The sequence below is a fragment of the Triturus cristatus genome, chromosome 2_2 (assembly GCF_964204655.1).
Source record: "Triturus cristatus chromosome 2_2, aTriCri1.1, whole genome shotgun sequence".
In the NCBI taxonomy this organism is placed as follows: Eukaryota; Metazoa; Chordata; class Amphibia; order Caudata; family Salamandridae; genus Triturus; species Triturus cristatus.
The window spans coordinates 535,403,580-535,416,238 of record NC_140582.1 but is presented as its reverse complement, the minus strand read 5'-3'; positions in this window follow the sequence as shown (position 1 = coordinate 535,416,238).

The following is a 12,659-nucleotide window of genomic DNA, read 5'->3' as shown; positions in this document are numbered from 1 at the left end:
CAGAGTAAAATGTTCACATAAATCACGTATATCCAGCATAAAAATTTAGAAACCTTAAAATGTTTTGCTCAACAAACTTTTATTTGTGCAACTAATGACATCAATTACATGACAAGAAAAGGACAACATACAGACCTTCAAGACATACAATTTTTAAAACAGCATTAAATAGAGACTGATCTAGAAATGACATTTACAGTATGTGACAAAAGTTTGAAAAGGGAGACTAAGCCAAATTAGATGGCAAAATGATTTTCACAAAACAGAAACAAGGCTTCATGGTCACTATAGTTATTTCAATGATACATTCACAACACTTGCAAAAATGTAACTTGGAAATACCTAGTGAAAATCTGCAGTACAAAGAGAACAGACATTTACTATTTTAAATACATGTATGTTATTTGTTATTTGGTGTACAAACACTTACAAGCACCATAACCTCATGTGAAATGTAATGGAGATTGAAACCTGTGATCTTACATACAACACATTTAAACAAACAAGCCAAATACGATGTTATTGATATATTTAGGTTTGTATGTTAAAGATAATTTGCAAAACACATTAGCAAGAGCTAACTTCAAAGCAAACGACATTTAGGTTTAGTGACTAATTTAGCACTCTCCACCAGGGATTCCTGTCAAGCCTTCAGCATGTAGCATCTGCAAGACCTTCTCCTTCTAGAGAAAGATTTTTAAGGGGGACCATGTGAGAATCACCACCAGTCCTCTGGGCCTCTAGGTGATGTTTGGAAGCCAGGGACCACACTCTCCCCCGCAGGCCGTTCCACCTCTTCCTAATTTACTCCGGTGTGCGCAAGTTGTTTGCTATAGCATTTACTCTGTCAACTATTCTGGCCAACATTTTCCTTTTCTGTGCAATAGTTGTAATTTGTACTTGGGCTCAAAATAATTGTGGCTCTACTCTAATGATTTAATCTACTATGACTGACAATTCACCCTTAGTAAAGTGGGTATTTTTCCTCCCTACCATTTTGAGATTATGAATTAAAAATAAGTTAAATAACCCACAAGATGCTAAAGAAAAAGGGGTACATGAACAAGAAACAAAAAGCCACAAAAAAAAAACTTGAATTCGGTGATACAGTGTTCTGGTACAAAGTTCTGTTGTGCTGGAATTGCAAAGGGTCATGGTCTGAAATGTATAACAATTAAGCAAATCACATCAGGTGTGTGATGCTAGTATCCATCCTACGGCCACAGGACTAGTCCAATGTTGACCACGTGCCACAACGGAATTACTCTTTCGGCAAACTGCCGCTAAAACACTGCCAGCACAACTTTGAAATCTAAATAGCCTTGGTGTAACCCTGCCGCTCTGACAGCCATGGAGTGCTATTTGCCAGCAGAAGAGTCAGCCTCATTGACAGCGGTGAGCCACGTACGTGACTGTAAACACTATGTTGACGCAGACAGAGAGTCAGCCAGCATACATCTAAATATGGCAGACATGATTCCCTTAGCTTGACGGACTACTTGAATACTCCGTGGAGTGACGACGGTCGTACCGCCAAGATCCAAATCAGGTCCTTAGTGACTAGAAATTCTTTTATCCTGTTGCTCAGTGAAAGCACGTACAAAAATCTCAAGTACAAAAATGTCTTCTGCTTGCCCCATTACATGCTGGATATAAATTGTTGGAATATGTAGAGAGTAGCTTTATAGAAGTAATCCATTGAGTGATGTCAGCTTTTCAAACAATTGTGCATGGCACAATATCATAAACTGAAAAGCTTGAACTACTAAGAATATTGTACATATTGCAAAGTCTTCATCAGTTTCCATCATTTTATTTTTTAAACAATTTTTAATTGCATTTTGAGAGAAACAAGGTCCTTGGTACAGGAAAAGCAGACATTCAAATATTGACTGGCTATTCCACTCTGGGAACATGAGTACAATCCCTCAGTTCAGGACACGTGGTGAAAAGGCACAGGTTGACATCACAGAATAATAATCCATAAAGAGAAATATCCTCATCAAATATGGGGAAACCTTGATTGGCCTGTACACAAAATATCCATCTGTACCCAAGGGTCCCATTTGATACGATCTGCAAACCTAACCATAAGAAATCCCATCCATTCCCCCAAGGCATGCTATGCAATGACTTAATGATAATCTTGATGGAACATTCGTACACCATTCCAGTAATGGAGAAAAGAAAGTGCAAGAAAATGTACCACAGCGACATTGAACCCCAGGACGTGAGATAAACAGTGAACTCTGTCAGGGGAGACATCCATGCACCTTTACAAGTCGGTTCAAAGCATGGACCATATGTATTGTCTATGCAGTTAGGGGGTGTCTAATACCTCTTCATGGGAAGAAAGACCTGGGTTCCTCATTTCTTCCACTAATGCTTCCCAAGCCCTGGCAGGCTCATGGGACCTCAGCTCTGCCTGGCTTCCCTCAAACGTATACCACCCTCATTTTACGGCAAGCGTAGGACTTCCTTCTACCACCCCTCGTGGTTGGGTCCCCTTGAAGCTTTCCAATTCCTGGTGATTTTCCTCTTGGCCAGAAGAAGCACTAGGTCCTGAAACTTACTAGTTACCTTAGCCATGACAGTATGCGCGAACCAGTGAAGGAGGCAATTGCCAGGTGTACAGTGAACCTCCCTTCCAATCACTTCAGTTAGGATATCCGTCACCACCCTCCAAAAATCTCCCAGTGCCGGGCAGCTCCAAAACATGCGGAGGAACTCAGCCCCTAATTTTTCGCATCTGGGGCACCTAGCCTGCTTCATCACGAAGTAGCGGTTTGTCTTCCCTGGTGTTAAATATGTCCTATGCAGCACATAAAGATGAATCAGCTTAAACCTAGCATTTCTAGATACTCTGGGAATGCGGCCTACAAGTTTTCCCCAAACTTTTTTTTCAAGTATAATACCCAGGTCCTCCTCCCAATGCTACTGCAGGCTGTCGAGGGGGAGCAGGGGACTTCCTTGCATGTACCAGAGGAAGCAACTATATGGTGGCATCCTCCTGACTGTGGAGGTTCCATAAACCCGGACTTTCTGTGTTATCGGATCGCCGCAGTGAGCACCCCATATAGGTGGAAATAAGCATGTGGCAGATCGTATCTCCCCTGAATTCTTCGAATGGGAGTAGAAGACCTCCATCGAACAGGGCCCCCATCGTCACCCATTCTCTCAGCCCCTGCCAGTCTCCCCCATGCAGAAGTTCTAATAGAAACTCCATCAGGTATCTGGAGCATATAGTTGTCTAGTTTTCGCCTTCTGTAGGCTCCTAACCCAACACTTATGTAGCACCCTAAATTCAGAACTGTCTCTTGCTCCCTGAGTAGGCAGTCGCAACACAATGCGAGACAGCTGACAGAGAGCCGGAACAACAGGGCCCAAGTCCCCCTTCCGTGCAATCCTACCCACCACCCATTGCATGAGCAATTGTAATTGTGCAGCTAAGTAGTAGCTTTCGAAGTCCGGGAGAGCCAATCCTCCCATATCAGTTGGTCTGTGTGTCGTGGTGAATGCCACTCTGCAATGGCCAGACCCCCAAACAAAGCTTGTGATTAACAACCTGAGATCCTGGAAAAAGCTCATTAGAATCCATACTGGCAGGACTACAAAAAGATATAACAGCAGGGCCAGAGCCACCATTTTCAGCAAGGCGACTCCACCAGAGACAGACAGGGTAAGTGAAGACCAGAATTTTGCACCCCCTTTCACTCCATGGATAGCCTCCCTATTATTGCTGTCAAGAAGATCAGCAGGGTTGTGATACATCTTAATCCCTAGATAGGGAAGATATCCGGATTCTCAAAGCACATCTCCCAGTGCTACTCGTTTGACCCTGTCAGGCCTATTGGGAAACATGCATGACTTTCGCCAATTAACTTGTAAGCCTGAGACCCTCCGGATGTGCATCAGGAGTTCCTTCGCTCTTACAAAGTCCTCTCTCACAGTGCAGAGGAAGAGCAAAAGAGCATCAGCATATAACGCGATATGGTAGTATTCCCCCAGCACCTCCAGTCCCTGGTATGGGAGTCTGGACCTGGTGTGGCAGAGCCAGAGGCTCCATACCCAGGGAAAACAGCAGGGCCGACAGAGGGCACCCCTGCCTAGTGCCACGGCCCACCCGATAACTTTCTGACATCATGCTACCCGTCTGCACTCTGGCCAAGGAGTCCATGTACAGCAAGCTGGTCCATGCCACAAGCCCAGGACACAATCCAAACCATTGCATTACATCATAAAGATAAGGCTACTCCAGGCTTTCAAATGCCTGCTCAAAATCAACCGCAAAAATTGTGGCTTCTTCCTAATCGTTTGTGTCGGCCTCTAACACCACACCAACCTCCTAACATTGAGGGCCATGTTACAACTGAGGATAAACCCCTCCTGATCATGATGTATGATGGTGGTCATAAGCAGGAGAGGACATGTGGCCAAAATCTTGCTACGGATCTTATAATCTAAATTGAGCATTGATAGCGGCCTATAGGTAGTTTTATCAAAAGCAGGTTTGTCAGGTTTTAAAAGGGGCACAACTAGAGTTTCCCGAGTTGTCGCAGGGAGCACACCCAAGTGTCTGGCTGTGTTATAGATTTCCACCAATCAGGAACAAGGTCCTCCACCTTTGTAGATCAAAATTCTACTGGCAGTTCATCTGTTGCAAGGGTCTTATTCCTGGCCATTGATTTTATGGCAGCTCTAAACTCAGGGAGTTCAATGTCTCCCCCCAAGGAGCCTGCCTCTTCCTCGGTCGGCAAAACCAGCATCCCCCAAATGGCATCAATATCCACGTCTGCGCAAATCACCTTCCTCCTATATAGGTCGGTATAATAGGTATGGAACACAAGATTAATATCAAGTTGACGTTACAGGGTGGTATCGTTCTCTTCCCTGATCTTCAAAATTACCAATCCCCATTTGGCTGGATTAGCCAGCCACGCCAGGAGTGCACCAGTGCGGTCCCTTTCCACATGTGCTCGGATCATGTAGTTCCTATTTTCAAAACACCACATTCTTTAAACTTGTTCGCCCACTTTTTCTTTGGCTTCAAGTAATATTACCTGTTCCTCTTGGTGCTTGGGCCTGCACGTCTCGATGTCTCTCAGTGTTTGCTCCGCAGTCAGTGTCTCCCGCAGGAGGGTCTTTCAAATGCCAACAAATTCAGAGATGTACCTACCCCTGACCACCACCTTGAATGTGTCCCACTCTACTAATGGGCCCGAGGCCGAGCCCTCATTCTTAGTAAAATATTGTATCTTGGAAAACCGGGTCCTCAAGGGTCTTCAGTTTCGGTCGCCATCTTGGAATACAGGTTCGAACTCTCATCCATGTCAAACCAAGTAACAGGGGATTATAATCAGAGATCGTCCTGGATAAATATTCACTAGTTTTTGTATTTCAGGCATACAGAGGATGGCATCCAATCTTACATGTAAGTTGTGTAGGTGTGAAAAGAAGGAATAATCCCGCTCCCCGTATGTGGCATTCTCCATGAGTAGATTAGGCCTCATTGGGTCTGCCACTTCACTAAATCTCTGGCTGTCCTGACAATTGGGGACTCCCTCAGGGGTGGGTGGGAGGGTTCCAACCAGGGTACACCACACAATTATAGTCTCCCCCTAGGAGTACCGATCCCATTCGAAACATACAGGCTCCTTATAGTGACATCGCTGCCATCCAGTTTACCAGTCACCACCACATATCGACCCTCACGATCCACTAGATGGCCAGTATGTTAGAATTGGACCCCAGGTTTTATCTATGCCAATGTGCCCCTAGTGACGGCAGAATAATCAATATAGTAAGCTTGTCCCCGCCATCTGTGCTGCAGTGTTGCCTCCTCCTTTGCGACTAGGTAACTTTCCTGCAGTAGGGCTAAATGCACCCACCTCCTGTTAAGATGGGCAAACACTTTATGCCATTTAGACATGGTGTTCATCCTTCTGAAAATCCATGAGATAAGGTTATACGTTACGGTGGGCGCCATGTGTCAGGCCGCGCAATCTGCCACCAATGCCTGGTACCATACCATACCATGCAGTCACATTCTCTCTGTGGTGTATATGTAGAGGTCCCCAGTCAACCATTCCTTAAACCCAACTTAAAGATAAACAAGCAACAAGAACCCTAACTCGCATTCCCCAGGACAGGTGGAGCTACGTCTCCATCCAAACATGATTTGTGGTGTGTACCCATAAAACCACAACAAGGGGTAAACAAAAGTGACCGGAAGCTGTGCACAACCTCCCAGCTTGATCCCCCATCCCAAACAGGATATAATAAGAGTTATACCCCTGGACTATGATCTGAGATCCCATAAGGATTGAAAGGTAAATGGGTGAAACATTCAACTGCCTCCTAGTGTTCTCACCGGCATGTGACTCCCGAAGCACCCCCTATATAATGTAATCTACTGTGCTGGGGGTAACTATATGTAGATCAGTGTTGATTCGTCTGCTGAGCTGGTTTCCTTGGTACAATTAGAGTTCAGGTGGCCCTGTTCACTCAAAGAGGACCAAGGGCTCGTTCCACTTTTACAAATGTCTGCCACAGCTCTGATCACTCGTGCCGCTCATGTCGGGCCTCTGCCCCCGACAGGGCCCCCTTCTTACTTTTCTGCAGCCTCCATTGTCAAGGGGTGTTTTATGGGGAGCCTCCACCCGGCTCAGCCCACAGCTGTGACTGAATCCAATTCCATACTTCCTGCAGGGTTTAGAAGAAATGAACATCAGTAGGCGTGATCACCCGCAATCGAGCTGGGAATAACATGGCATAGGGGGTTTTCAGTTGTCGAAGGAGTCACTTGGCCTCCAAGAAGGTTGAACGCTGCTTTTGAACATCCCTAGTGAAATCAGCGAAGATCATGGTCTTGTTATTGACAACTTGAAGGTTGCCCCGCAGTCTGGCCTGCTTAAGTATATGGTCGGATCTCAGTAATAGAGGAACCTGGCCACTATCGGGTGCGGCGGTGCTCCCTGTCTAGGGGGGTGGGGCAGCACTCTGTGCATTTTCTCTAGGGCAAAAAAAGAGGAAAGTCCTTCTGGTGCCACCTCTTCCCTAGCCAGTTCTCCAAATAGGCCAACATGTTGTTGCCCTCTGTACATTCGTTACCTAGAAGGGTAAACCCAAATAGCGTCACTGGGACCTGGGTATAGAACAGTACATTGAAACAGTGGTCCCAGTAAACGGATTATTATACATAAAAAACAGAATTATATACAGTTAGGCAAAGAATAAAAGAACCGTAATGTTATTGATGTACAGTGTTGTTTAATCACACTGAACCACCTGTAATTCATAACATTTGCTAGTACAATTTTAAAGCAGTGCCCCGGGGGGAAGGGTGAGGGTATGGTGAATGAAACCATGGGCCCATGTACAAACAGTATATTATAAATTTCGGCTCCCAAAATACTGTTTCGCGGCTCGGTATTTGAAAGCGGCGTTCCCTTCCAAGAAGTGACTCTATAGCCATGTACTAATGTTTTGTGACCGCAATTGCGGTCGCAAAACACTCACAAATTACCACCTACTTCAAGTAGGTGGTAATGCATTCACAAATGGCACGGGGACCCCTTCCCCTTTGCAAATGCATGCAAAATTATTTTTCTTTTTTAAATGCATCCCGTTTTGCACTTAAAACGGAACTACATCGTTTTTTCAGAAAAATCCGTCTGAGATATTTTTTCAAACACTCTCCCCGTCTCTAGCAACTTCACAGACTAGACTACAGATTCCTTCAACCTTTGTCCCACTAGGTCACAAAATGACTAACAAGATTCTAGCCTATGAGAGCGTTGTCATGAGGGATATATCCAAAATACTAAAGGAATACAAGCACACCAAGTACAACATCACAAAAATGGAAAAAGATGAACTGGTCACCCTGAAAAACAACAAAGACATAGTGATCAAGCCCGCGGATAAGGGTGGAGCTATCGTCGTACAGGATGTTACGAATTACAAGACAGAGATTCTGAACCAGCTGCAAGATGGGGTGAGCTACAAGAAGATAAGATCTGACCCTTCTAAGGTCCTTGCAGAGGATATACTCACTCTTACCACATATGGCCTCGAACAAGGATTTCTGTCCAATCAGGAATCCAGTACCTCAGTCAGAAACACCCTCGGCTCCCCACTCTATACACCTTGCCGAAGATCCACAAGGATCCACTCAAACCACCGGGATGTCCGATAGTGTCGGGATGTGGATCCATGTTGGAACCATTATGTAGGTATATCAACCATTTCCTCAAACCTATAGCGGATTAAACTCAGGCCTACTTGAGAGATAATATGCAAACTATAAACCTGATTGACCAGTGTCCCTTCAGTCCAAGCAATCAACTTCTGGTGACGTGTGATATTGTATCCCTATACACTAGTATACCTCAACAAGCTGCTCTGGATGTCATGAGGGAGACATTGGACCTACGACCGGCACGCATGGCAGTACCGACTGAATTCATTGTAGACCTACTCTGCTTAGCAATGATGAGAAACTTTTTCTTTTTCAATGGACATTTCTAATTCCAAACTAAAGGAGTAGCGATGGGGGCTGCCTTTGCTCCTGATTTGGCCATTATTTATATGGACCACTTCGACAGATCTTTTGTAGTCAGTGAAGCAAACCCCTTCATCACTAAGGTATCCCTCTGGAGAAGCTATATAGACGATATATTGATGATTCGGACCGGCGACTCTATGGAATTGGGCAACTTCCATTCCTGGCTTAATGAAAGAAGTAAAGACATTCAATTCACCATACATTCCAATCCGAATGAAATTGACTTCTTGGATATCACAATCAAGTGTGAAAATGACTATTTATACACAACTCTATATCGGAAGCCGGCTGAGAGGAACTCCCTCTTAAGGTATAACAGTTACCATCCAGGAGGACTTAGAGGCAATCTACCATTTGGACAGTTCTTGCGGATCCGCAGGAATTGTTCAAAGAAAACTGATTACTTTGCCCAATCAGGCGATCTGAGCCAACGACTTATGGAAAGACGATACCCAAGGAAGCTGATAAGAAGAGCACAGAAAAGGGCATGGTATAGCCCTTGTGAGAACTTACTGACACCTAAAGATCAGGAAGAAGAGACCTCTCAAAGGATTATATGTGTCACCACATTCTCAACTCAAAGCCATGCCATCAAAAAGGTGATCAACGGATACTGGGGTCTGATATCAGAGGACATAGAACAAACTTACCCGTCGATGCACTCCTACAAGAAAGCCAAAAGCGTCAAGGACCACATAGTCCGCCCGTTCCTTGAAACCCCGAAACCACCATCCATTCAATCAATGTGGAATCTACCACCGACACTTGGACACTTCAAGTGTGGACAATGCAAGGCTTGCCAAACAACAATCCAAACAAAAGAATTTACATATAAAATTCATGTGATTACTTTAAAGTCTTTCACGAACTGCAACTCAACAAATGTCATCTATGGCATCCTATGTCTCATATATGTTGGCCAAACGCAGCAGAAAGTGAAGGCAAGGATCCTGCAACATTGCAGCCGCATTAGATGTGTGGTCCAGGGTGCACCCTTGGTTGAACACTTCCGAACTGCAGACCACAGCCCAGATGAGCTACACTGGATTGTTCTTGAAAAGGCCTCCCTTGGCCCTAGGGGAGGGAACATTGGGACGATCCTGGATGTGAGGAAATGTAAATGTATGTCCCTGCTGGACTCCATCCAGAACGGCCTGAATGAATCCGAGGTCAGTCATGCACATCTAGCACGTGAGGGGGTCCCAATGGACCACGGCATACTGATATCCACACACGGGTCCGCTGTGATCCTTACCTGTGCATTCTACACATCTGCACAACTGTCTCTCTTCAAACCAAGCACACACATGTCCTTGAATAACCCTTGATGATGACCTAACTCAGACAATCCATGCTTTATCTGTGAAACTTAAGCCCCCCCCCCACCAGTCAGTGCTGGAAGGCCTAATCATGCACGTGTGCCCTTTGTTTGATTGATATTGTGAGTTTTCTCATTTTTTGGCTGTCTAACCAAGTACAACCATGTTAAGAATCACCAATTATAATGGGACTCTAATTAAGATACAAGATGTTGTTTTAGCTCTCAGGCCACACACCAACACTGTATTTAATAAATGAGCCGGAACTCATGATTCTAATTATCTATTTACTATTCCAGTGGTAGAACATGTAGCAGTGTATATCTGTACGTATACCCAGTCATTACCCAACGCCCAGTGATGAATAATGAGTAATACGATGTGTTGTGTTTTTTTCCCCTTGTTGAAATGTATTATATAATTTTCTACATGAGTACATGAACTACAAATGAACTATGCAAGTATGGGTTGATGCTCAGAATTAACGTGATACTAAGTAGTACACAGGAGGTTGTGAACCACATTTTTATGACCAATAGTATTGGGCTCACATTTTCAAATACATACATAAAATCGCTGTTCAGACATTTAACATTACATCCCTGTGCCGTACACTACGACTAGTGCTTATAACAGTTTTTGTCCCCAATATACTATTCTTTTTATTTAGAATAATGCACTGCAGCCCCGCACGGGGCACACCTTTTTCAGGCTGTTTTCCATTCCCCTGGAAATCCAACATGACAGGGAGAATCTGCACGCTGACACATACGCCCGGTTAATTGACCGGCTTTCACCGGTGGATTTAAATGGCAGGATCCAGTCGTCAGGTTCCCCTCGTTGGACCGAGACGTTTCCACATTTAGCGGTAAGCTCTTGCAACGCTTGCTCTGCCTCTGCCATCGCGTGCCCTGGTATTCTTTAGCCCTCAGAATACTATTGAAACATGCAGTCAAGAGTAAATACAGACTCGTGTTAATCATTGTGGCTTTTTGAACAGCAGGCTAACAGATTGCATCTCGGACCGAAACACACAGGGTTATTTATTTATTTATTTATAGAGCGCAGCATTCATCCCAGGGGATATCAAGGTGCTAATAGCGAAAGAGAGGGTTGCTGCTGGTACAGGAAAAACAGGTGAGTATTAGTTTTGGGGAAACAGATGAGTTTTCAATTTTTTTCGGAACACCAAATAGTTGGATGTGAGCCGTAAGTCTATGGGGAGTTCGTTCCATTTTTTGGCTGCCAAATATGTTAAGGAGCGCCCTCCAGACCTTACTTTCTAAATACGTTTCGTTCTGGCCAGTGCTTGATGTAAATACCTTAGGTTCCTTCTGGGGACATAGAACTCAATTTTCCCCTGAAGTATTTTGGGGCCGCTTTGATACAGTACTTTGTGTGCATGACTGAGCAGTTTAAATTGTAAAGGGTTACAGGTCGCATCTCGGACCAAGAGGCTCTTTTAAACATTAATTAGTCTCAAGCTGTGCACGTCATTTTCCCAACATACGCTTAGTTATTAGCTATTGTTATCTTCTGTTTGGAGTCGGTATAACGAACCAAATCTAAATTTCTTTAATCCCATTACAGAAACGAGTGAACACGGAGCAATTTTGCCCGGCATAGTGACTACATGAGGATCTAATTACTTTCCAGGCCCAGCAGACTAACCCTACTTGGCCCCCTTTAACTCCTTTATGGATCAGTACCTCCCCAAGTAAGTGGAATAGACGGACCCATCCCTTCCTTACATAGGTGGACTTTTTACTGTATTCTGAACCTGCACATTACTTTTGCAGGTGATTGCTCTCGCACGCCAGTTTGGAGCCTACGCACCCTCCTTCTCCTCAGGCCCATCCCATGGGCCTTTGATGGTAATAATCTTTGTGACATAGGCTCTCTTGTTTATTTTTAACTCACTCCCTATATGGGAACTCCCAGTTTTTAAAGGTTTTTATACTTTATCTGCAGGTAACACATCCCCACTGTCCCCACCCTACACTTCTGTCCTGAGGAAGACCCCGACGTAAGGGACAAACTTACCTACTACTCTCAAGGGGTCGAAACGTCAACATCAATCACACTTGCCAGTTTGACCAACAGCGATTTGTCACTGTGATTCTGTTTGAAACTATGGCTATCTAACGTTTGGATCTAATGTGAATAACCTGGCTTTATGTATGAGCCCTTTCCGTTTTGTAAAACAATTGATTTTGCGAATTGTATGCTGTTTTCACTCACTTCCTTAACCTGACTTCATTCACCATACCCACACCCTTCTCTCCTGGTGCACTGCTGTAAAATTGTACAAGCAAATGTTATGAATTACTGGTGGTTCAGTGTGATTAAACAACACTGTACATCAATAACATTACGGTTCTTTTATTCTTTGCCTAACTGTATATAATTCTGTCTTTTATGTCTAATAATCCATTTACTGGGACCTCTGTTTCAATGTACTGCTCTGTACATTCGGGCATGCCAATAATCCGTTTGTTATTCCCCAGGATCTGTTTTCAGCCAGTCTTCCATAACGGACAGGTTATTCTTCATTGTGGTAATCTCTGGGGGTATGTTCCCCAGCATCCACTCAGTCAGTGTGACCCTCTCAGCAAGGCATCGATGATCGTCTTTTAATAGATTTAGGTCAGACCCTATGGCCGTGGTACTCATAGTATGCCCCGCGGGCCGCCAGCAGCTCGACAGGCCTTCCTTGGCGTGCCGCGGGCCTTGCTGGTAATGTACCAATGGCCCCCCAGAGAGAGAGAAAGAGT